Source organism: Elephas maximus, chromosome 17, assembly GCF_024166365.1.
Source record: "Elephas maximus indicus isolate mEleMax1 chromosome 17, mEleMax1 primary haplotype, whole genome shotgun sequence".
Lineage (NCBI taxonomy): Eukaryota > Metazoa > Chordata > Mammalia > Proboscidea > Elephantidae > Elephas > Elephas maximus.
The window spans coordinates 19756133-19780564 of NC_064835.1; the positions used below are offsets into that span (position 1 = coordinate 19756133).

A 24432-nucleotide genomic window follows, 5' to 3' on the forward strand; every position below is an offset into this window, starting at 1 on the left:
TTCACCAGCCATGCCTGGAGAACCCTATGGGGCAGTTCTACACTGTCTTACAGGGTCCCTATGAGTTGGAATTGACCGGAGGGCAAAGAGTTTTGTTTTGGCTTTTTGGCTTATCAATGAGTCCTTGAGGTGCAAATGGTTAAGCTGTTGTCTTCTAAAATGCTAAACCCATCCAGCACCTTCACAGGAGAAAGACCTGGTTATATGCTTCTGTAAAGAATGCAGCCAAGAAAAACTTATGGGGCTACTTTTTTTCTGTCACGTGGGGTCAATGTGAGTCGAGATCAGCTTGAGGGCATCTAACAACAATATTAAAAACATTGACTTCTCACTTAAACCTTTGTTTTTATTTTTGATGATCATTAAAGTTTTACCACTTTAGCTTATCACAGTCCATCTTCAAATCCTGTAATAATGTAGGAAACTTACAGTATACTTTCCATTCCCTCTTCCCATCATCTGCACTACTGTTGTTATCTGTTTTATTCTACACATGTTATAAAATCCATAATACATTATGTGATGGTTAAAATTGCATGTCACCTTGGCTGAGCCATGATTCACAAGGTTTTGGCAGTTATATAATGTTTTGATCACTTCCCTGTTGAAATCTGATATGCGATCACCCCCATGATGGAATCTGCTGAGTGGTACCAGTTGGGGTAGGGCCGGTGGCGGCTATCTAACTCCTCACCCTTCATCCCTCCACCCTCCTCCACCTACTTACTTCCTGCTCACCTTGCTGGGGCTTTTGTTTGTTTGAATCCTGCAGCTGGATCCCGTCCTCTGATTCTTGGGACTTGAGCTAGCAGCTTGCCTGAGGATCTTGAGATTCGTTGATCTTCACAGCCTGCTACAGCCCTGCACTCCAGCCTGCTGATCTTGGGTTTGCCAGCCCCTGCAGATACATGAATCAGGAGGATATTCTTTCTTACCCCACAAGCTTTGGGACTTCCATCCTCTAAAAACTGCATGAGCCATTTCCTTGTTATGGATCTTTTTCTGTCTCTCTCTCTACATATACATATATACATACATACGCTTTACTGGTTTTGTTTCTCTAGATAACCCAGCCTAAGACACATTGCTATTATTATTCATTAGTATTTATATCTCAAAGAAATTTTAAGATGGCAGAAACCCCTTTTGTATTTCCCTCCATGTTTGCCAGTCTTTATTACTTTGTGTAGATAGAAATATCTATTTGGTTTATTTTATTTTTGCCAGAAGATGAACTTTAATATTTCTTGAAGTTGTCCAATAGAGACAATTATTGTTATTATTTATCCATCTGGAATACTTTCATTTTTGAAACATCACTTTTTAAGTCTATTAACAGTGATTGTAAAATTTTATGTACACTGCTATTTTGTTTAGAACTTTAAAAAGGTTTTTTCATTGTCTTCTGACTTTCATCATTTAAGAACTGAAATATCAAATTGCTGTTCCTTTAAAGGTAATAATCATTTCTTTAGCGTATATATGATTTTCTCTTTCTCTTTACTTTTTTAGTAGTTCCCCTTTGATATGCCTAATTGTGGTTTTTCCTTTCATCTTTCTTGGAATTTATAATGCTTTGTGAAGCGGACCTGAAGCACTTGCTGACGAAGATCATACTACAGCTTTCAGTATGGATTGCACCTCAACATAAAGTAAACAAATATCCTCAAAACCAGACCGATAAGGAACAAGATGATAAAGGGAGGAAATATTGAATTCGTCAAGAATTTCATTTTACTGGGACCCATAATCAATGCCCAAGAAAGCAACAACCAAGAAATCAGGTGATGTACTGCATTGGACAAAACTGCTGTAAATACCTTTTTGAAGTGTTAAAAAGCAAAGATGTCACATGGAGGACTAAGGTGCACCTGAGCTAAACCATGGTATTTTCAATTGCCTCATATGCATTCCAAAGTTGGACAATGAACAAGGGAAATGGAAGAAGAATTGATGCCTTTGAATTACAGCGTTGGTGAAGAATACTGGCTATACCACAGACTGCCAGAACAATGAACAAATCCGTCTTGGAAGAAGTACAGCCAGAAAGCTCCTTAGAAGTGAAGACAGCAAGAATTCGTCTCACATACTTTGGACGTGTTATCAGGAGGAACCAGTCCCTGGAGAAGGATGTCATGTTTGGTGGAGTACAGTGTCAGGAAAAAGAGGAAGACACTCAATGAGATGGACTGACATAGTGACTACAACAATGGGCTCGAGCATAACAGGGATTCTGAGGATGGAGCAGGACCAGGCGATGCTTGGCTCTGTTGTATATAGGGTCGCTGTGAGTCAGAATGGAGTTGAGGGCACCTAAGAATGACAACGACAACAAAATTTTCCTTTGATATTTGACTGTTCCACAAGTAAACCCAAACTACTTTTTAATTTCCAAAATAATGTAACAATATAGCTTGGATTCTCCAGAACAATCCTGACCTCAAATATTCTGTTGCTATGCATGTTTCACACATTATGCTTGATCCAAGACCCTGGTGACTCTATGTCTTAGTATTGTCCATGCATGATACGATGAAATCACATTCTGCTAAGATCAAGACGTTCATCTAAAATAAGACCAAAATGGCCCTTACACAGTATGATATCTGATGTTCAGTTTCAGCAAATTATAAGAAGACTTTGAAGGACACTACAAACTCTGATAAGCAGTTATAGTTAAGATGCCATGAAAACTAAAGACATGTATTGGCAACTGACCCATAGTGTTCATGACAATTATGGAACATAATCAGTGGCCACCACTGGAAAGTGCTTTTATTCAGTGTGGCTAAATTGAATGCCTCATTTCAGAGAACAGTTAACCTTCAAAAATTTTCTTAAAATTCTATTTCTGATTGTGTACTTAGGTAAAAGAGAAGTAGCTAGTGCTGAATGTGAAAGATCTTAGCTAGTACACTTAAAATTTATATTGAATCTGAGATAAATTTATACTAATCTTCAAATCATGGTCACAAAAATGTTTTCTTATATTTTGATTCTTAGCAACCATCGGAGCTGGAGAATTCAGAACTTCCCGTGGACAGATAAGTCAGTCATGGGATCTTATCCCCTTGTCTTGAGAGTCTCAGTTTCCTGTAATATGAAAAAAAGGGTGGCTGCACTGGGCCCCATGCGTCCAAGCTGCATGTAGATAAACCTTTTTTTTTTTTTTAAATACAAAGCGATGGATGCCTGGGTGGTCACAGTGACCCCATTTGTGACATAGCCTTCCAAACTGAAAAAAAAATCAGTGCACGCTGTCTTTATTGCAAGCCCTCAACTGACAAGAGGGTGGAGGGAGTACTGATCAAGAATGAGGAACTCACTTTTATCTTTTTGCTTCCTGGGCTTGTACTTTAAAGGAATGAAGCATACTGACTCTCTTTCGTCTTTAGATCTTTCCTGTCCCTTCTGATCTGTTTTCCTAATTTCATCATCATTATATTTGAGTGGGTGTTTTGCAGGATACATTATTCTTGGTGGGTAATTTCTTTCCGTCAAAGTTTTATGTATATTATCCCATTGCCTTCTTGCCTGCATGATTTCTGTCAAGTAATAAGAGCTTAGTCTTATTGTTTCCGCTGTGTAAGTGAATCTTCCTTTTTCTTGAGCTGCTATCAGTATTCTTTCTTTGTCTTTGGTTTTAGCGAGTGAGATTATGATATACCTTGGTGGTTTTCTTTTGAGTTCTATCCTATATGGGGTTCATTGAGCTTCTTGGATAGGCAGCTTTTCATCTTAATGATATGAGGGAAGTTTTTGTCAGCAATTCTTCAATGATCCTCTCTGTGTTTTCCATCCTCCTTCCCCCCTTCTGGAATTCTGATTCCATGCAAATTTTTGCTTTAGATTGTACCCTGCGTCATTTTCAGGTTTGTTCATTTTTCTTCGTTCTTTTCTCTGATTTTTCCTCAAACAAAGCAGTATCCAAGGATTTGTCTTACATTTAGCTCATCCTGTCTTCCATAGTTTCAAACCTCCTCCTCTGACCTTCTATGACATTGTCCATTTCTGAAATTTTGTTGTTTATCTTTTGGATTTCTAACTGCTGTTTTTGTATGATTTCTAATTCTGAATTTATTTTGACATTTTGTTCTTATATTATTTTCCTGAATTCTTTCATTGTTTTATCTGTATTTTCCATAATTTTGTCTGCCTTTTCCATAATTTTGCCTGTTTTTTCTTCATTTCGATCTGTTTTTTCCTTCAACTCTTAGATAGCTCTTACTATTAGAGATTTGAATTTCCTATCAGGTAGTTCCAGTGCCTCTTTTCCTTCCAGAAGGTCATCTGGTGTTTTATTTTGGATGCCTACTGGATCCATTCTGTCCTGTATTTTTATATGTTTTGATAATTGTCTGTTGTCTTTGGTACATTCAGCTATTAATTTCTTCTTTTATTGATTTCACATTTGTTTTTTTTTTGACCTGCTTTTTCTTTTATTTGGTTGTGACTGAGTAGTTTCGCTGGGCGTTCTTTGTTGTTTGCTCATCTGTGGCCATGACGCTCCTTGCCACCTTGTCCAGTGGGCAGGGCCTGTTGCTCAACTGTGGTGTGGCAGGGTAGGTCCAGTGGAAGGTGGGTGGCTGATGGGTTGTTTTGCAGGTACAGGGGCCGAAAAGACTGGTGTCAGTGCAGGGCAGGTTCCATGCCTGTGCTGTTCAGGTGTGCGACAGTCAGTGCACAGTGCAGATGGGTGGGGTGGGGTGGGGTGGGGTTGTGATGCGTGAAGCTAATTAGGTGTGGAAAAGAAGACAAAGAAACAGGAGCAAAAAAAAAAAGTGCTGAAGGAGCCTGTTGTTGGAGTGGCACAGACCCAGGAAGTCATGTGCTGGTGGCATTCTATCCAGGCAGTGAGGGACAGCCCATCAAGAAGGGGCAGATACGGCATATGTAGCTAGGTGGGTGGGGGAAAGTAAAGAAAGGATGGGAGAGATAAGACACTAGATTTAAAAAAAATAATAAAGGAATGAGAGAGGTTTATATGGTTGGGTGATTGGGAAAAAGGAATAGGAGTACAAACTGAAACAAGAAACCAAGAAAAAAAAAAAATGCTCCAAAGGAGTCAACTGGATGTGGATCCCTAGCTGAGCAGAGCTGTACAGGCTGTCCAGAAGTGGAAATGGCACACAGCACTAGGTATTCAGGAGAAGGGTAAAGAAGGAAGGTAGAGAAAGACAAGGAAAAAAAGGAGAGAAAAGAAAAATGCCCCAGGGGAGCCCACCAGAAACAAAGTGGTTTCCCAGCTGAGTGACAGTACACTTCCTGTCAAGAAGGAGCAGAGATGGCACATGGCGCCAGGAGTTCAGGAGAAGGGTATTATGGATTGAATTGTGTCACCAAAAAACACGTGCCAACTTGGTTAGGTCATGATTCACAGTCTTCTCGTGGTTGTCCTCAATTTTGTGATTGTTGTTTTAGGTTAAAGAGGATTAGCGTAAAATTGTATTATCCTGACCAGGTCACATCCCTGATCAAATGCAAAGGGAGTTACCCTGGGGTGTGTCCTGCACCACCAATTATCTCTCAAGAGATAAAAAGGAAAGGGAAGTGAGCAGAGAGGGTGAACCTCATTCTACCTAGAAAGCAGCAATGGGAGCAGAGCGCATCCTTTGAACCCATGGTCCCTGCATGGAGAAGTTCCTAGCCTGGGAGAAGATTGATGAGAAGGCCGACAGAGAGAGAAAGCCTTCCCCTGGAGATGATTACCTGAATTTGGACTTATAGCCTACTTTACTGTGAGGAAATAAACTTCTCTTTGCTAAAGCCATTCACTTGTGGTGTTTCTGTTATAGCAGCACTAAATGACAAACACAAAGGGTAAGAAAAATATGTAGAAAGAAAAAAAACCTGAGGAAAAGAAGAAAGAAGAAAATAAAGGGAAAAAATGCCCAAGGGAGCCCACCAGAAGCAGATCCCCAGCTGAGTGGTACAGCCAATTAAGAAAAAACAGATACGGCAAATGGCTCTAGGGATTCAGGAGAAGGGTAAAGAAGGAAAGTAGAAGGAGACAAGAAATCGAGAAAAGAAAAGAATAGAGAGAGAAAAAAAAGCACTGAGTGAGCCCACTGGCATGGTGGCATGGACAGGGGAAGTGGCTTCCCAGCTGAGTGGTACTGCGCAGCCCATCTAGAAGGAGCAGAGATGGCACACGGCACCCGGTGTTCAGGGGAAAAGAAGGGAAGGATGGTGGAGAGAGGCAAGAAATTGAGAGAAAAAAAATCCCCAAGGGAGCCCACTGGCTTGGCAGCTCGGGCCAGGGAAGTGGCTCCCAAGCCACTAGGCACTGCACAGTCCATCTAGGAGTGGTGGAGATGGCATACAGAGCCAGGTATTCAGGAGACAGGAAAAGAAGCATATATATTTTTATAAATGGTGCATCACTAGATAAATGAGAGGAAGTACATAACTGAATAGCCCACAACATATGCACAGCCTTTTGGTAGAAGCAGAATTGACTCAGAGATTGAGAATATAAACCATTTATGTCATGACAGGAATATATTTTCTTCTTTCCTCTTACAAAAAGACCTTTCCTGAATACTCAGTATGTAGAGGTCAGTAGGCTAAAGCTCACAGGAAGGAGAAACTCTTGCGTCCACCAAAAAGGAAAATACCAAACCCAGTGCCATCAAGTCAGTTCTGACTCATGTGCTATAATCCACCTAAAACAGGGAATAACAGAGAATTGAAGAGATTTCCTTTCCATTCGTAACAAGGAAACAAGTGGGCCCAAGAACAAGAAAGAGTGAATCTGGTATCACTGGGTGAGTATGCTGGTGTTCATTCTAAACATACAGATTATAGTAGATGGCTGCAAATGGAACTGACTTAACAATGACCGCTCAAGATACAGAACAGTAGTCAAAATAAAGGAATTGTTGCCGTATAACAATAAATCCTGTTAATACTTTAGACTCAATAGAAACATTTCTTTCTTGAATTTTAACTCATACCTGAGAGAATTAAAATCTGTGCTGTTTGTGGACTCAGAGATATTTTTCCTCAGTAATTGACTAATTTAGCATCCTCTATTTATTCCAATTCTCTATTTCAATTCATTCTAATTCTAACTCAATACACAATTCTCTATGTATAGGGTCGCTATGAGTCGGAATCGACTCAACGGCAACGGGTTTTTTATGTATTCCAAGGAACACTGGTGGCACAGTGGTTAAGCATTTAGCTGCTAACCAAAAAGGTTGGCAGTTCTAATCTGCCAGCCACTCCTTGGAAACCCTGTGAGGTAGATCTACTCTGTCTTATAGGGTCTCTATGAGTTGGAATCAACTCAATAGCAACAGGTTTGGTTGTTTTAAGTATTCCAGAAAAACAAAACAACATTCAGATTAACGTCACGGTTCCTTGTCTCTTGGAAGTCCAAGGTAAAGCTGTGCTGTGAGTGCCCTGAAACATAGGCCTTGCAGATGAATTTGGGTTTCAGAATATCATCTATGTTCAGTACAAGGAAATAACAGATCTGAAACTGAATATGGCAAACACTATGGAGGAGGGATAACGAAAGGTTTCAATTTTTAAATGTGAGAAAAAGCCTCAGAAGCACAAAAACAAAAAGAGGTAATCACTAAGTTCTTTGCCTCTAGGGAAAAATGATTGTAAACCATTATGGTATTTTTAAGATTTCCAAGAAAGGCATTTATCATATTCTTAGTCACCTACACCAATGTGTTGTAGCTCTTTGATCCCTTGTTCTGTGGATTCTATTTCTCTCAAAGCTTGATAAAAATGGAAAGGACCTTGGAGGCAATAGAGTTCAAGTTTTTTCTTTGGAAATGAGGTAAAAACGGTGATGATGTGCCTGAGGTCACACAAATTGAATACTTTTATATTGTGACTTCTCCACACTGAATTAAACACCACCGAAAGAAAATAGGCTACTGAGTCCACAAACTACAATAGTAACTGAACGTGTAGGTAAGCTTATCCCCACACATATTTAGGACTCATTATTCAGAAATGCATCTCTATCCAACTCGATTCATTCCTGATTTCCAACAACCAATGTAGATTTTGGTATCACATCTAGAAAATAAAATGGAAACAACTAACTATGGTTATATTTATTCTTCATGGTCTTGTAAAGAAGCAATTAGTTTTAGAGAATTTACACAGTCTAAAATAGAGTAAAATAGAGTTAGGGGATAGTAAACCCAGGAGGGAACGACAAGGGCAGAATTAGAAAAGAAAAATAAGTAATGTCTTCTTCCAGCCTAGGAGAGTAAACATCTTGACAATAGGGTCCACGTCTATCTCATTTATGTGTCTCTCATGACACCCAGCTTATTGTTTGACATATAATGAGAATTTGGTTTTTACCAGTGAAAATAAATGAATTAATTAATTTTATGTCAAAATTACTCTGTATGACTTTCAAAGTCTTATCTACCTAATGCCACCCACTTCACCTCTTACTATTCTACAGGAAAAGAAAAAAAAATTCATTCTCCTCAGAACAGCCTCCATATTCCACAAGCACACTGCTTCATCCCATGTCCTATTTATGATCATTTTATCCCTTTTGCTTAAAATTAAGATTTCTATATCCTATCTAGCTTTTATTTCTTTGTCTTCAAGACGTACTTGATAATAACTTTCTGCATGCTATTTTCTCTGACTTCTAAAGAGCCCTGACATTCAGCTTCTCACTCAAGTATACACTTCAGCCTTGCATTGTTTACTGTTTTGTAACATTTTAGCCTAGCTTTCTCACTGAACTCCATGAAGGCATAAGCCTTTCCTGTATCACTTCAAGTCAAATCTCATTTTAGTTGTTTAATCAATGTTTCTGTGATTGAGTATAATTCCTAAAAGTGTAGAAGCATAAAGAAAGGATAAAAGAAAAAGAAGAACCATTGACGTTGAGTTGATTGTGACTCATAGCAACCCTATAGGAGAGAGTGGAACTGCCCCATGGGTTTCCAAGGATCGGCTGGTGGATTCAACCTGTTGACCTTTTTGGTTAGCAGCGGAACTCTTAACCACCACACCACCAGGGCTCCAAAGCAAGGATAGCCAGAGTGAAAGGATAACTTTAGTTTATGTCAAGGGCACCACATATTTACATTGCAGTGTATATGTCAATGAATAAAGCCAATCTTCTTCAGAGTTCTGATCCCAACCATCATGTTGGATTATTTATAATTTTGTTTTTACATGTGAAGGAAATAAGTCTGGGATTAAAATTAGCAAGATGATTCTAATAAAACAGTCCCTGCAGCAGACAGTATGAGGTTATTTCAAGAGCATCAGACTGCCACAGCCTCATCCCCCATAGCTCAGGCAATTGATCTGTCAGCTTCATGGACAGTACTGTACAGTACTATTTGTTAGCATCATGGTCAATGCACTGGGAAGTACTGGTGATTTTTGGGCACTCTTCAGAATCAAAACAAAGAAACAAAAAAAATGAAATCCAGAAGTGGAAGATCCATAAGTGGTAACTTTGGTGCAGGGTAAGACAGTACATAATACTGGAGAAGCCAGCACAACTTGTAGAAGGCAAGGTCATGGGAGCTCCACAGACACATCCAAACTCCCTGAGGGGCCGAATTGCTGGGCTGAGGGCTGTGGAGACCGTGATCTCAGGGAATATCTACCTCAATTGGCATAACGGAGTTTATAAAGAATATGTTCTACATTCTACTTTGGTGAGTATTGTCTGGGGTCTTAAAAGGCTGTGAGCAGCCGTCTAGGATACTCCACTGGTCTCACCCCTTTGGGAACAAGGAAGAATGAAGAAAACTAAAGATACGAAGGAAAGATTAGTCCAAAGGACTAATGAACCACCTCTACCATGGCCTCCACCAGACTGAGTCCAGGACAATGAGATGGTGCCTGGCTACCACCACTGACTGCTCTAACAGGGATCATAATAGAGGGCCCTGGATAGAGTTGGAAAAAATGTAGAACAAAATTCTAACTCAAAAAGAAAGACCTGACTTGCTGTCCTGATAGAAAGAGACTGGAGAAACCCTGAGAATATGACCCCGGGACACCCTTTCAGCTCAGTAATGAGGTCACTCCTGAGGCTCACCCTTCAACCAAAGATTGATCAGGCCCATGGAACAAAACAAACTAAAGGGGTGCACCAGCCCTGAGGCAGGGGCTGGAAGGCAGGACAAAACAGGAAAGCTGGTAATAGGGAACCCAGGATTGAAAAGGGAGACTGTGGCATGTCGTGGGGTTGTTAACCAATGTCGTAGAACAATGTGTGTCCTTACTGTTTGATGAGAAACTAGTTTGATCTGTAAACCTTCATGTAAAGTACAATTGAAAATAAATAAATAAAACAAAGAATCAGCACAAGCTGATTCCTATGAGGCGGAAGTTAAAGATGTCCCAGACGTCCAACTTCTCCAGGCTGCACTACCACCCTATCATCTCAAACATCAATTAATCCCTCTCCCCTTAGCACTCTTGGTCCCGTCTTTGGGTTCAGTAATTTGCTGCAATGTCTCACAGAACTCATAAGTGGTTCTTATGAGCTGGGGAAGTAACAGCTTACAACTCAGAGTCAGAACCAACTTGGAAATAACTGGAGACAACTCAGGAGACAGGATATAGTTCTTCAGTCAGGACATCTTCCAACCAAGACAGCTCTCAGCTTCTTCTCAGCCATGACCACAGGTAGGCCCTTCGCTCGGGCCTTCACTGTGATGCTTCTTCTCTCTCTCTCTGTCTCCCTATTTCTCTCCCCCCAAATCTCTGTTCAGCTGGCTGCTTACACAAGCAAATCACTCAGTCCTATTGGGTGGGTTTACACATCTTATTTACCCAGTAAATTGTTCAATCCCTGTAAGGGTTTTACACACCTTATTTGCATAGTAAACCGTTCAGTCCCTTTGTAAGACTGTGACCTAACAAATAAAATTGGTGGAACTATAAACCCAGGGCCAGAAAGGCCATATATAAAGAGAAGCCTGTAGCACTACAATAAGAATAACATCAAAATTTCTTCTAACGATATTTGTATGATGTCTGCTGAAGGGTTTTGTTAGCTAGTCTTTATCAAGTTAAGAAATCTCCTATTTTTCTGAGAGCCTTTTTTTTTTTTAATCATGTATTAGTGTTGAACTTTATCAGATGGTTTTTTGCATCTATTTAAATGACTCTGTAATTTTTCTCCTTTAAATCAAAGATGGGCAAAAAGCAGCCTTTAGACCAAATCAAGTTATTGCCTATTTCTTATAAATAAAGTTTTATTGGAACATAAAAATGAAAGTGTTTGAAAGTAGAATAGGTTGAAATATGAAAAAAAAAAAGATAATTTTCTGTCTTTGAATGCATTACAGGAATAAATGAGTAACCATTTGACAGGCAGCTTTAGGAAATTCCTGTATTGTAAGGACGCTTGGACTTCATGAAGATTGAAAGTTTCTAGGACACGTGGAATTCAGATACAGAGCCAGGGCGCACTGTATGCTTCAGACCAAGTACCCTCTAGAGGGAATAGCTCTTAGTAATGTTGGTGGTGGAAGTTCAAAGTACAGACCTCTTGGTTCTCTTTTACTGAGGGCTCAGAATGCAGATCTCAGTTTCTGAGTCACTCATGTAAATATTATGACTCAAAAGTCAAGATTCCCTATGCTAGCTTCCTCACAGTGCTGCCTGAATCACTTGCCAAAGTGGCATGTTTTTAACCAGGGTTTGGATATATAAGAGGTCTCATCAAAAACATACAGATAGAAGTTCCCTCGAGATTTCTGTTCACCAGAGATGAGCTAATGGGAAAAAGGAGCAATTAAAATTTTCTTTTCTTGTCCTTTGTATGATGCTCTCATTAGCTCCCTTGTCTATAATATTCTCTCTCAGTGTTGAAATAATAGACAGTCATTGCGTTACTGACTGGAAATTAAGGTCTGGCAGACATTGTTCTAGGAGGTCCTCATGCCAACATCTTCCAACATGAATATAATTTCTGAAATATTTGAAACCATGATTTTAATCTTTTTCTATCCATTTGAGCTTAGAGAAATAATTCATTATATTTGTTAGTGTTCTCCTTGTGGTTTTGAAGGCTATTTTTATTGAAAACTGACTATATGCCACATACAATTCTAAACTTGTTACATTTATTAACACATTTAATCCTCACACAGCCCAATGTGGAAGACAGTATTAGATTGAATCAAGTAGCAATTTCCTATGATTTAGTTTAAAATATTATGCCCATTTAAAAAATGATGGAGCTGAGGCACAAGGAGTTAATTTGCCTACACTTACCAAGATAGTCAGATGAACTTTAGTCTGCTCATAAAATGATTACATTTAGTATGCTATATTTTTAAACCATTCATTCATTTAACACATGGGCAAAATATCATTTTGCGTATTAGAATACTAAAAACCTGTTGCTGTCCGGTAGAGGTCGACTCTTAGCAGCCCTATAGGACAGAATGGAACTGCCCCATAGGGTTTTCAAGGAGGGGCTGATGGATTTGAACAGCCAACCTTTTGGTTAGCAACCGAGCTCTTAACCACTGTGTCACCAGGGCTCCATATGTTAGAATATACACTTAGAAATACAGAACTGTATTTTAAAACAAATTTGTCTTCAACTGAGCTTAATACATATTTTGTAAGCAGTTACATAGCGCTTACCCTGGTGGAGAAGTTGTTAAAGAGATCAACTGCTCTCCAAAATGTCGATGGTTCTAAATCGCCAGTGTTTCCAAGGGAAAACGATATGGCAGTCAGCTTTCTTAGAGATTTAGGACCATGGAAACCCTATACTGCCTCTATGAGTCAGAATCCACTTGACAGCAGTGGGTTGGGTTATTTTGGTTTTATATATCAAGTAATGTTTGAAGCACTCTACAGATTTAGTCCTCCCATGTTTAATCTATCAGCATTATCATCTTTTATGAATGAGGAAACTGAAGCACAGAAAGGTAATCAACTTTTGAGCAGATAGGCACTATCAATAATTACGCAAAGACAACAGGTATAAACCAAAATTGTGCGTGGTAAGCTAAAATATGTGGTTACCTGTTATGAAAGCAAAGCAAAACAAAACAAAAACGGAGTTTATGTTTTATGGCTAAAGACTCCTAAAATCATTCATTTGTCTATTAAAAGTACTTATTTCCTGTTTTGTAGAAAGATTTTGCTGGGTGCTAAAGTTACAATGGTAAAAAACTAAAAGTAGCACCTTTTCTTAGGGAGATGATTGTCCAGTACTGTGCTGTGCTCCCCAGTACAGCAGCCACTAGCCACATTTGGCTATGTAAAATTTAACTAAATTAAATTAGGTGACATATTTACTTTCAGATTCACACTAGCACATTTCAAGTGCACAATAGCCACATGTGACCAGTGACTACTATATTGGAAAATGCAGTAAGAACGTTACCATTATTGATGAAAGTTCTCTGGGACAGGGCTAGTCTAGTGAAGAACAGAGAAGTGATGAAATAATCAATTTAACATAAAATCATAACAGTGAAACTTGCTGTGGAGGACAGGTATATTTTACAATGAGACCTTGCCATTTTTGGCCTCAGGCATCCAATCATTTGCATAACTAGAGAAAATCACTCACATGATAGAACCCAGAAGTTCTGCACCAAAGTTATGTTATATCCATCTTGACAGCAAAGTGGAAGAGGTATGGAGAATTTCTGGTCCCCACAGCACTAAAGTATCTCCTTCTGTCAAATACTTCTCTCATCATAGTTCATGTAATATTTCTCAAGCCCTCAACATTCTGGCCACTTAGGTGGGCCCTGTTAGTTTGTCAATATTCTTTTCAAAAATTATTGTCCAGAAATTATTAAAATATAACATATGTACTCTGACTAGGGATTCACATTTTATCTATCAATTGATGCCTTTAGGACTTCTCTGACCTGAAAAGTCTTTGGTCATGTATATCAATCATAGGATTTTGTCTAGAAATATGTTTCTGTTTTTTGGGAGACAGTGCTAGTTAAGAACACGAACTTTGGAGTCACATGAATTGTACCTGAGGTCCTTTTCCTGCCCTTTACTGACAGCATGACACAGGAAAAGAGACTTAATTTATGTAAAATCATTTTCCTTACCTTCAAAATTACACTATCATGAATTTACTATATGAATTGCATAACTTAAAATATATGCCTGAAAGTTTTCCTTACATGAATTTAATGGGATTTCAAGAAAAAAAATATTCTAGATGCATCTTTAATAATTTTCTGCAGCTACACTAATTTTCTAAAAATAAAGAACTTCTTTTTCTATCAAGTCCCCTTTTTTTACTGGACCGGTGTTTCAGATCTTCCACTTTTGTGTGTGTCTGTGTGCTTTAGGTGAACTTTTACAGCTCAAGTTAGTTTCTCATATAAAAATGTATCCACACATTATTATGTGACCCTAGTTGCTATCCCTTTAATGTGACTGCACATTCCTCCTTTCCAACTTAGATTTCCTGTGTCTGTCCATTCAAGCAGCTCCTGTCCCTTTCTGCTTTCTCATCTCACCTCCTGACAGGAGCTGCCCATTTAGTCTCGTGTATCTACTTGAACTAAGAAGCACGCTCTTCACGAGTTATCATTTTTTGTCTTACAGTCTAGTCTATTCTTTGTCTGAAGACTTTTCTTCAGGAATGGTTTTAGTTCTGGGTTAACAGAGAGTCTGGGGAGACCGTGTGTTCTGGGGCTCCTCCAATCTTAGTCAGAGTATTAAGCCTGGTATTTTTACTAGAATTTGAGTTCTGCACCTCACTTTTCTCCTGCTCAGTCAGGGACTCTCTTTTGTGTTCCCTGTCAGGGCAGTTGTCGGTGGTAGCCAGGCACCATCTAGTTCTTCTGGCCGCAGACTGATGGAATATCCAGTTCATGTGGTGCCTTTTGTCTCTTGGTGTTCTTCATTCTGTTTGTTTCTTTTTTGGTTTTTTTAGTATTCCATTGTATGAATATAACATAATCTATTTATGTTTGTCCATTGATGGGCACCTAAGTTTCCTTTTTTTTTTTTAATTTTTTTTGCCTTTGTGAACAGTGCTGCAATGAACATGGGTATGCATATATCTATTCATTTGAGGGCTATTACTTCTCTAGGATGTATTCCAAGGTATGGGATTGCTGGATCGTGTGCTAGTTCTATTTTTTATCTTTTAAAGGAAGCACCAAATCAATTTCCAAGGTGGTTATAGCATTTTACATTCCCACCAACAGTGTGTAAGTGTGTCTCATTGAAGTTTTGATTTGCATGTCTCTAATGGCTAAAGATCCTGAGCATTTCCTCATGTATCTGTCAGCCTCCTGAATGTCTTCTTTGGTGAAGTGACTCTTCTTATTCCTTGCCCATTTTTAATTGGATTATTTGCCTCTTTTGTCATTGAAAGTTTGCAGTACCTTGAAGATTTAGAGATTAGACCCTGATCAGATATATTGTAGCCGTAAATTTTTTCCCAGTCTGTAGGTTGTCTTTTTACTCTTTTAGCGAAGTCTTCTGACGAGCATAAGTGTTTGATTTTCAAGACTACCAGCTATCTGATTTCTCTTCTGGTGTTTTTGCATTGTTATCTATGTTTTGTATTCTGTTTATGCCATGTTTTAGGGTTCCTAGCAGTGTCCCTACGTTTTCTTCCATGATCTCTATTGTTTTAGATTTTATATTTAAGTTTTTGATCCATTTTGAGTTAGTCTTTGTGCGTGGTGTGAGGTATGGGTCTTGTTTCATTTTTTTTTAATTGCTTGTTAGAAGAAGGTTTACAGAGCAAACTAGTTTCTCATTAAGTAGTTAGTACACATATTATTTTATGACAACCCCACGACACATCAACACTCTCCCTTCTCAACCTTGGGTTTCCTATTACCAGCTTTCCTGTCCCCTCCTGCCTTCTACTCCTTGCCCTGGGCTGGTGTGTCCCTTTAGTCTCTTTTTGTTTTATGGGACTAGCTAATCTCTGGATGAAGTGTCAACCTTGGGGGTGACTTCATTGCTGAGCGAAAAAGTGTCCAGGGATCATGCTCTCTGGGTGTTTCCAGTCTCAGGCCAGTAAGCTGAGTCTTTTTTTGTGAGTTAGAATTTTGTTCTACATTTTTCTCCAGCTCTGTCTGGGACCCTCTAGTATGATCCCTGGCAGAGTAGTCGGAGGTCATAGCTGGGCACCACCTAGTTGTACTTGATTCAGTCTGGTGGTGGCTGTGGTACTTGCGGTCCATTAGTCCTTTGGACTAATCTTTCCCTTGTATCTTTAGTTTTCTTTATTCTTCTTTGCTTCTGAAGGTGTGAGACCACTGAAGTATGTTTAAATGGCTTCTCACAGGCTTTTAAGACTCCAGATGCTACTCACCAAAATAGAATGTAGAACATATTCTTTATAAATTATGTTATGCTTGTTGAGCTAGATATTCCAGGCGACCATGGTCCCCAGAGCCCTCAGCAAGTAATTCGATCCCTCAGAAATAGTTTAAACTGAGAAGAACACATTCTTTTGTGGTTACAAAAGGGGGGAGGGAAGGAAGGGGGGAGAGGGTTATTTACTGATTAGATAGTAGATAAGAACTACTTTAGGTGAAGTACAATACTCAATACAAGGGAGGTCAGCACAAACGGACCGGACCAAAAGCAAAGAAGTTTCCTGAATAAACCGAATCCTTTGAAGGTCAGCGGAGCAGGGTGGGTGTTTGGGGACTATGGCTTCATGGGACATCTAAGTCAACTGGCAAAATAAGTTCTACTAAGAAAATATTCTGCATCCCACTTTGAAGTGTGGCATCTGGGGTCTTAAACGCTAGCAAGCAGCCATCTAAGATGCATCAATGAGTCTCAGAGCACCTGGATCAAAGGAGAACGAAGAACACCAAGGTCTGAAGGTAATTATGAGCCCAAGAGACAGAAAGGGCCACATGAACTAGAGACTACATCATCCTGAGACCAGAAGAACTAGATGGTGCCCGGCCACAACCGATGACTGCCCTGACAGGGAGCACAACAGAGACTCCTAAGGGAGCAGGAGAACAGTGGGATGCAGACCCCAAATTCTCATAAGAAGACCAGATTTAATGATCTGGCTAAGACTGGAAGAATCCCTGCAGTCATGATCCCTAAACCTTCTGTTGGCCCACGACAGGAACTGTTCCAGAAGCCAACTCACCAGTCATGGATTGGACTGGACAATGGGTTGGAGAGAGATGCTGATGAGGAGTAAGCTACTTGCATCAGGTGGACACTTGAGACTATGTTGGCATCTCCTGTCTGGAGGGGAGAGGGGAGGGTAGAGGGGGTTAGAAACTGGCAAAATTGTCACGAAAGGAGAAACTGGAAGTAGGGAGCAGACTGACTCATTGGGGGAGAGTAAGTGGGAGTATGTAGTAAAGTGTATATAAGTTTATATGTGAGAGACTGACTTGATTTGTAAACTTTCACTTAAAGTACAATAAAAATTATTTAAAAAAAAAAGAAATTGACTTAAGATACACCCCACACTAATCTTGCAACAGAGACAACCCATTCCCAACTGGGGTTAGAAAAACAGACACATCGGTCAGGATTTACAACACACATTATGGGGCGACATAATTCAATCTATAACAACCTCACTGTAATATTTACACACACAATTTCTTTATCATCTCCCTGTCCCCTGTGTTATAAAATTAGACCAAATGCTCTTTATTCATTTCAATTCAGGCATAGAGATATCTTTCTTCACTTATGTGTAGTCTATGTTAACTTATCTCTAAAAATTTCATCTAACACATACTTGACAGCCACTATGCTAGATGCTTTTTTGAGTTTAAGTGCAGGGAAGTAGAAAAACCAGTAAATAAATCATGATAAGTAATAGAGAATTAAATGATTAAGTGCTAAATGTCAACATGAACATATTCATGGATATACATAAAATTGTCTCATGAACTTGAGTTTTCTTCTATACCTTAAATATTAGATTTCAGGGGACAGGAATTGGAAGAAGAAGAAAATTAAGGAAACATGATGGGTCAAAACCAAAAGCCTACAAAAAGCCCTTTTGTGGAAGAGCCAAAGTATGTGATTCTTGCTATTATGTGCAGTCCAGTTGATTCTTCTGACTCACAGTGACCCCATAGGACAGAGTAGAACTGCCCCATAGTGTTCCCAAGGAGCAGCTGGTGGATTTGAACTGTTTTGACTTTTTGGTGAACAGCTGAACTCTTAACTACTACTTGTAAGGAAAAAAAAGAAGAAATTATAAGAAAACTAATTTGTTGTTAGGATGATACAAATCTTTGAATGACTTGAAAATTGGTCTGAGCTTTATTTATAGACCATGGAGAATATTGATGTCATTTAAGAAATTGATGTTCAGCAAAATGATTGTGAATCTCTGTACTATGTGTATTAATGTAAAAAGGACGAACAGGAAAGATAGGCTAAGAAAATGAATTACGGTCATCATTATGGGAATGAACATCCTGGGTAAATGAAAGATATTTTAGAGAGAAACCCAATAGATTGTGATTAAAACAACACTATCACTTATGAAGTTCTTGCCAATACCCGGTAATTGTACTAAGCACCTTCCAGGTATTATTTTATTTAGTTTTCATACTACTACCAAGAGATAGATATTAACATCTCCATTTATTTCTTTTTCAGAGGCTTGGAGAGTAAAAGTAGTTTACCCAAGGTCACAGAGCAAGTATGTGACTGAGCTGAGATGTGAATGCAGGATTGTCTAAGAATCATGCCCATTAAATTGATAAAATCATGAAAAGCTGGATTTGAGAGGTATTAAAGATTATATATCCAACGTTCCATGCAGTGCTTTTGTCCTTGAACAATATAAATCCTAAGTGGTTATACAGGCTATGCTTGAACAGTTCTAATTGTGAGTAGGTGGTTGCACACTAAGGGAGCTGATTCCATTTCTGGATATGTCTGACTGCTAGAATGTTCTTTCTTCTTGGGAAACAGAATATGTCTCTCCATGGTTTCCAGCAGTTTGTTTTACTTCAGTCTCTTGAAGACACATAAAAAAAAGTCCAAAAAACCCATTGCTGTCTAGTCAATTGAAACTCCTAGCTACCCTATAGTACAGAGTAGAACTGCCCATCAGGATTTCCAATGCTGTAGTCTGTGCAGAGAAGACTGCCACATCTTTCTACCAAGCAGAGGCTGGTGGGTTTAAACCACCATCCTTTTGGTTAGCAGCAAAGCTCTTCACCACTTCACCACCAAGGATCCCTTTAAAAAGAGTCTAGTACCTCTTAAACATAGCAAAATTGTAACCATTTGAAGATAATTATCAAATTCTACATGCATCTTTTTTTTTTTTTTTTTTTTTTGCTCTTTATGTATCCCCAGTTCTTTCAACTATTCCTCAAAATGCAAGGTTTCTAAATATTTTCCTGAAATTTTCCAGTTTCTCTTTATTCCATGTATTGTATCCCAGCTGAACTGTTTTCACTTGAGTCTTAAGTAGGGCTAACAATTTGTTTTGTAGAATCTGTTTGTTTTCTTTGCAAATGTAGACTAAAGATATGTGTCTTTGTAGAATTCTGCATCACACTGGTGACCAGTATTGTACTTAGACTGGAATCCATAATTGTATGTTGCATGTGCTCTGCTAAGCCACATCCCCGCAATCTTTAACTTCTGTAGTAAACACCTGTAGAATACATGATTATAAATTCTGACCACCATAGAATATTTCCTGTGCCTGTCTTTCAAAACCCTTCATATGTTTTAGTAATATGGGTAGCCTTCTAACCTCTACCACTTCAGTCAGGAAGTCAAGTTTTGTGTAGACCAATCTTATCTACTGCTCCCCAGGCCACAGTGGTGGAATACGGGATGTAAATTTATGTCATTATATTTATTATGTCCCTGGGATTGTTCAACTAGAAACAGTAGAAAACAATACCTCACTCTTGGTGAAGCTGTTGACATTGAGTATGGGATCAGCCAGGCAGGTATATCTCTGCCTTGTAGTCTGTGTGAAGGAAGCTGGGACAAAGAGCCACAAAGTCTCAGGATGAAAAGTTCTTGGCAGCTGTCCAGTCCTTCAGCTATTGTGAGTTAGGACACTAGTAAGAAAAATAACTCAGAAAAGAATTAGTAGATTTCACAGGTTTATGAGACTTATGTTTATTAATTATAAAAATATTCACCACTATTCCTTATTCTGTCAAATGAAAATGTAATTATTATTCCTTTTAATATGTATGACATTTATATATATATATATAGAATATGGGGGCAAAAGAAAAACATCTTGAAAAAAAAAAAACACTAGTACCATTCCTTCTGACTGACCAAAAAAACTACACAAGTTTGTGTTTTAAAAATTTATAAAATATCTTAATTATAAGATCCTTAAAGTCCATATATAATTCCTCGTGTGCTCAACCATCATCAATGGATTTTCCAGATGCACACGAGATGCTCAAGAGATTCCTGGAATATTAATCTTTTCTGACAAGGGTGAAATTAAGGACCTCCACAGAATTACACACATGTGCATACACTCACACACACACACATACAAAGTGAACTTATTTTCTCTGTTTTAGAACCTGCTGAGGATGAGAGGATAATGGACCTCAGAAGTCATTCCTCAGGAACTGAGTTCATCCTCTCTAGGCTAACAGAACAAACTGAACTCCAGCTGCCCCTCGTCTTCGTCTTCCTAGGAATCTATGTGGTCTTGGTGCTGGGGAACCTGGGCATTATCACACTGACTGGACTCAGTTCTCACCTGCACACCCCCATGTACTGTTTTCTCAGCAGTTTGTCCTTCACTGATCTCTGCCAGTCCACTGTCATTACCCCCAAAATGCTGGTGAACTTTGTGACAGAAGAACCCAATTTCCTACCCTGAATGCAGGACTCAGAGCAGCTCTACTTCTTTATTATTTTTGCTGTTGCAGAATGTCACATGCTGTCTGCAATGGCATATGACTGCTATGCTGCCATCTGTAATCCTTTGTTTATAATGTTACTATTATGTCTTATCACATCTGCTTCTGGCTCACAGTGGGAGTTCATATTTTGTGCATTACTGAGTCTACAATTCATACAGGCTTTATGTTGGAACTCTTTTTCCGTAAGACCAATGTGGTTAAACATTATTTCTGTGACCTCTTTCCTCTCCTGGAGCTATCCTGCTTCAGTATCTATATCAATGAATTACTGGTTCTGGATCTGGGTGCATTTAACATATTGACTCCTTCCTTAACCATCCTTGCCTCCTACATCTTCATCATTAGTAGCATTCTCCACATTACCTCCACTGAGGGAAGGTCCAAAGCCTCTAGCACTTTACTTGCCTCATCTTGGCTGTTACAATGTTTTAAGGTTCTGTAGCATTTATGTACCTATAGCCATCAAATGTCAGCTCCATGGACCAAGGCAAAGTGTCCTCTGTGCTCTGTACTATTGTACCAATGCTGAACCCTATGATCTACAGTCACAAGAATACCAACCAAAAACCAAACCCACTGCTATTGAGTTGATTCTGACTCATAGTGACAAGAATGTCAAATTTGTCCTGAAGGAAATTCTAGAAAATAAAGCATGCTCATGAATGGAATCTGTGCTACAATGTCCTATCAGAAACAGGTCTTTGGTTTGCTGATATATGTAATTTGTTCGGTTAATTCTTGAAGTTTATGGGTTCATTGACACTTCTTTCCCCTATAAAAAAAAATACATGTGAAAAATTCCCCTTCACGCCACCTCTTTCTTCAAGCCTATATTACAACGACTATATATACAGAAATATGGAGAATAAAAACAAAAACTGTCTAGAATTACAAGAAATATAGTTTCATTTTTAAATAATATGCAAACAAAAAAGGACTATGATGATGATAATGATAATGAGGGTAACATACATTACTGAGATTTTATAAGATGTCAAACCCTGTACCAAACAACCAAGTGCATCACTTTATTTAATATTTACAATATTCCCCCAGGGCAAGTTCTAGTACTATTCTCCTTTCAAAGACAAAGAAATGAAATCTTAAAGAGTTTGCATAACCTGTCTTAAGTTTCAAACAAAAAGCAGTTAAGCCTGGAAACACACTTGAGAAATTTGACTCCAAGATTCATGATTTTACTCAAAGTGCTACTTAGGCCAAAGGTAACTGTAGGAGGTCAAAGGACTCCCTAGGGATTCTCTACACACCAAGCGTCACTAGCTCCCTCTATGACTGTGCTTCTCCCCACTGAATGTGTTGTTGTTAGGTGCCGTGGAGCCAGTTCCGACTCAGGGACCCTACGTGCAACAGAAACAAACACTGCCTGGGTCTGAACCATCCTCATGATCTTAATTATGCTTGAGCCCATTGTTGCAGCCACTGTGTCAGTCCATCTCACTGAGGGTCTTCCTCTTTTGTGGTGACCGTCTACTTCACCAAGCATGATGTCCTTTTCCAGGGACTAATCCCTCCTGATAACATATGCAAAGTATTTGAGATAAAGTTTTGCCATCAGGCTTCTACAGAGCTTTCTGGCAGTACCTCTTCAAGGCAGATTTGTTTGTTATTTTGACAGTCCATGGTACATTCAATATTCTTTGCCAACATCATAATTCAAAGATGTCAATTCTTCGGTCTTCCTTGTTCATTGTGCAGCTTTTGAATGCATATGAGGCAATTGAAAACACCATGGCTTGAGTCAGGTGCACCTTAGTCCTCCACGTGACATCTTTGTTTTTTAACAGTTTAAAGAGATCTTTTGCAGCGGATTTGCCCAATGCCATATTTGATTTCTTGATTGTTGTTTCCATGGGTGTTGATTGTGGATTCAAGTAAAATAAAATCCTTGACAACTTCAATATTTTCTCAGTTTATCATTTTGTTGCTTATTGGTCCAGTCGTGAAGATTTTGGTTTTCTTTATGTTGAAGTGCTGTCCATACTGAAGGCTATATAGTCTTTGATCTTCATAACTTTGTGTTTCAAGTCCTCTTCACTTGCAGCAGAGCAAAATTGCATCATTTTTCATCTGTATAACACGGTTGTTAAAGAGTCTTCTCCTATCCTGATACTGCATTCTTCTTCATATAGATCAACTTCTTGGATTATTTGCTCAGCATACAGATTGAATAAGTATGGTGATAGGATACCACCCTGACGCACACATTTCCTGACTTTAAACAACACAGTATCCCCTTCCTCTGTTCAAACGACTGCCTCTTGATCTGTGTACAGATTCCTGATGAGCACATTTAAGTCTTCTGCAATACCGATTCTTTGTGGTGTTATCCATAAACTGTTACCACCCACACAGTCGAATGTCTATGCATAGTCCCTAAAACAAAGGCTAACTTGCACTCTCTACTTTCAGCCAAGATCCATTTGACATTCAGCAATGATATCCCTCATTCCACGTCCCTTTCTGAGTTTGGCTTCAACTTCTGACAGTTCCCTTTGGATGCACTGCTGCAAATGTTTTTTAATGATCCTCAGCATAAATTTTACTTATGTGTGATAAAAATGATATTATTCCATTATATCAAGCACTCTGTTTCATCACCTTTCTTTGGAATGGGCACAAATATGCATCTCTTCCAGTCAGTTCACCAGGAAGTTGTCTTCCAAATTTCTTGACAGAGATGATTGGACACCTCCAGTGCTGCATCTGTTTCTTGAAACATCTCAGTTGGAAAGGAAAATAGAGGAATTAAATGGGCATAATAGATTAGAAGCAGAGGCAGAAAGCTCTGAATGTCAGACTCAACATAATTAGTCTTGAGGGCAGTAGAAAATGAAAACATACTGTACAAATTTTCAGTAAGGGGAAAAAAGGTTTATCTCAATATTTTATAAAGTAAAATTCTGACAACAGTAAAAAAAAAAAGTAAGTGAACAAACAGAAATGAAAGCATGATTGAATAATGCGAACATTTATTAGTTCTTTTCAGAAATACTTATTAATTAGATAATAATAGTTTAGAAAATAAAATACTGCAACCCCTGAGGTGAAGAGCAAGATTGGCTAATTTAATTATTTAAGCCAGGGGTGGTGGAAATTAAAACGAACAAAACCTAACTGGACAGGCCTGCCCCCACTCTTGAACTATACCAAAGAGAGAGCTTAATTTCAGTGAATCAGTTATGTGTAAAGTCTTCTTACCTTGAGAAACTTTTAATAGATATGTAGATATATGTTTGTGTGGAATATTCAATTATTCAACAAATATTGACTTCAGAAGAGTCATTAGATCAAAATGTTAACTACCTCATCTCTGAAAAGTAATGGTGAATAATATTATATTCAACATATCTTAAAGCCACATAGTTTAATAACCTGATATATGAAGTGGAGCCCTGGTGGTACAGTGGTTAAAGAGCTTGGCCACTAACCAAAAGGTCATTGGTTGGAACCCACCACCCCGATCCACAGGAGAAAGACATGGCAGTCTGCTTCTGTGAAGATGTACAGCCTAAGAAACCATACGGGAGAGTACTACTTTCCTTTTGGGTTTCTATGA

The 24432-nt window shown here is 38.8% G+C and overlaps 1 long non-coding RNA gene across 1 annotated transcript in view; it reads right to left on the minus strand.

Moving 5' to 3' along the window:
* Positions 1–694: 694 nt before the first annotated feature.
* Positions 695–24432, minus strand: part of LOC126060689 (uncharacterized) — a 30950-nt gene continuing 7212 nt past the window's right edge. Inside the window, exons 2-3 of the long non-coding RNA XR_007513637.1 lie at positions 19856–19938; positions 695–898 (exon numbers count right to left, since the gene is read on the minus strand). This is a non-coding gene — a long non-coding RNA (uncharacterized LOC126060689). The remainder of the gene's footprint in view (positions 899–19855; positions 19939–24432) is intronic.